Source organism: Vigna unguiculata, unplaced genomic scaffold, assembly GCF_004118075.2.
Source record: "Vigna unguiculata cultivar IT97K-499-35 unplaced genomic scaffold, ASM411807v1 contig_244, whole genome shotgun sequence".
NCBI classification, from domain to species: Eukaryota; Viridiplantae; Streptophyta; class Magnoliopsida; order Fabales; family Fabaceae; genus Vigna; species Vigna unguiculata.
In genome coordinates this window covers 14166-16998 of record NW_021010946.1, presented here as the reverse complement: position 1 = coordinate 16998, position 2833 = coordinate 14166, and positions in this window count along the sequence as shown.

The following is a 2833-nucleotide window of genomic DNA, read 5'->3' as shown; positions in this document are numbered from 1 at the left end:
CTTAAATGACTTGGTTCAACTTTGCATAAAGGTAGAGTAACAAATTCTAAGGAAAAATTTTCGAAATGACTACTCTAACTCTTATACCAAGAAAGAATTCAAGAGGGAGGGTAAACAAGTCAAAGAGGAACCCTCCAAAAGTTTCAAGGAAAAGGACAAACCAAGGGAAGGCACATCTTCACACACTCGCACTAGTGAAATCAAATGTTTCAAGTGTCTTGGTAGAGGTCATGTTGCATCTCAATGCCCTACCAAAAAGACCATGATCTTAAGGGGTGTTGACCACTATAGTAGCCAAGATGAGCAAGAAAGTGAGAGTTCTAGTGAGGAGTCTAATGATGAGGCTAAGGAAATTGCCTATCCTTGTGAAGGAGACCTTCTAATGATTAGAAGACTTCTTAGCAACCAACCCATTCCAAAAGAGCCAACACAAAGAGAGAACATCTTTCATACAAGATGTAAAATTTTAGAAAACACTTGTTCTCTCATTGTTGATAGTGGTTCATGTTGCAATTGTTGTAGTACAAGGTTGGTTGATAAGTTGGCTTTGACTATCATTCCCCATCCAAAACCTTACAAATTGCATTGGCTTAATGAAAGTGGGGATTTGACAGTCCAACATCAAGTGAAGGTCAAGTTATCCATAGGGAAATATGAAGATAGTGTGCTATGTGATGTAGTACCTATGGAAGCTTGCCATGTTTTTTTGGGAAGACCTTGGCAATTTGACAAGAAAACCATGCATAATGGTCTTACCAATGAAATCACCTTCACTCACAAGGATAGAAAATTTGTCTTGCATCCTTTATCACCATCCCAAGTGGTAGAGGATCAAATCCAAATGAGAAAGAAGTTGGAAAAGGAGAGAAAAGAGGATAAAAAAAAAGTCCTCCCTCTCTCCCAAAAAAAGTAACTAAAGATGAATCTGAGGTGGGAGAGATTGGTGTTCCTTCTCCCAAGGTCATTCAACATGAGAACATTTTGACTATAAAATCTTTGAACCAAGTTCTCAATGATGAACAACCTTCATGCCTCTTGTTGTGTAAAGGAACACTCACATGTACTGCCACAACTCTTGAACTTAAGAATCTACCTCCTAAAATTGAAAATCTTTTGAAAGAGTTTGAGGATATATTCCCTAAGGAAGGGCCTATTGGGCTTCCTCTCTTTAGAGGAATTGAACATCAAATAGATTTAGTGCCTGGGGCTAGTCTACCAAATAGACCAGCCTATAGGACAAATCCTCAAGAAACAAAGGAGATAGAGTCTCAAGTCCAAGAGTTGTTGGAGAAGGGTTGGGTTCAAAAGAGCCTTAGCCCTTGTGCTGTGCCTGTTTTGTTAGTACCTAAAAAGGATGGGAAATGGAGAATGTGCTGTGATTGTAGAGCCATAAATAACATCACCATTAAATATAGGCATCCAATCCCTAGGCTTGATGACATGGTTGATGAGTTGCATGGGTCCCTCATGTTTTCTAAAATTGATCTAAAGAGTGGTTATCACCAAATAAGAATCAAAGAAGGTGATGAGTGGAAAACTGTTTTTAAGACCAAATTTGGACTATATGAGTGGTTAGTGATGCCCTTTGGGCTTGCTAATGCACCTAGCACATTCATGAGGCTAATGAACCATGTCCTTAGAGAGTGCATAGGAAAGTTTGTGGTTGTCTATTTTGATGATATCTTGATTTATAGCAAGAGCTTGCATGAGCACATAGACCATCTGAGGTCTGTCCTTACCATCCTTAGGGTAAATAGTTTGTTTGCTAATAAAGAGAAATGTACTTTCTGTGTAGATAGTGTAGTTTTCTTAGGTTTTGTTGTGAACAAAAATGGGGTCCATGTTGACCCTACAAAAATAAAGGCCATCCAAGAATGGCCTACTCCTAAAAATGTTGGAGAGGTTAGGAGCTTCCATGGTTTGGCAAGCTTTTATAGGAGGTTTGTTCCTAACTTCTCTACTTTGGCTTCACCCCTCAATGAACTTGTCAAGAAAGATGTATCTTTTAATTGGGGTGAAAAACAAGAGTCTGCTTTTCAACAACTCAAGGAAAATCTCACCAATGCACCCATTCTAGCTTTACCAAACTTTTCAAAAACCTTTGAGCTAGAGTGTGATGCATCCGGTGTAGGAATAGGTGCTGTGTTGTTGCAAGGAGGGCACCCAATTGCTTATTTCAGTGAAAAACTTAATGGTGCCTCCCTCAACTATCCCACCTATGATAAAGAATTGTATGCCTTAGTTAGGGCCCTTCAAACTTGGGAACACTACCTTGTGTCCAAAGAGTTTGTCATTCATAGTGACCATGAGTCGCTAAAATATTTGAAGGGCCAACATAAGCTGAATAAAAGACATGCTAAGTGGATGGAATTCTTGGAACAATTTCCTTATGTGATAAAGTACAAGAAGGGAAAAAGTAATGTGGTGGCTGATGCCTTGTCTAGAAGGCACACCTTGTTTTCAAAATTGGGAGCCCAAATTCTTGGATTTGATCACATTCCAGAAATGTATAATCAAGATTCTGAGTTTTCCTCTACTTATGCTGAATGTATGGAAAGACCTCAATGAGGTTTCTATATGAATGAGGGGTATTTGTTTAAAGAAGGAAAAATTTGTATTCCCCAATGTTCACAAAGAAAACTCCTTGTTCAAGAAACACATGAAGGGGGATTAATGGGTCATTTTGGGGTAGAAAAAACCCTAGGTCTTTTAAAAGAGAAATTCTTTTGGCCCCATATGAGGAAGGATGTCCAAAGGCATTGTAATAGATGTATTTCATGCTTACAATCTAAGTCTAAAATAATGCCTCATGGATTATACACCCCCTTGCCTA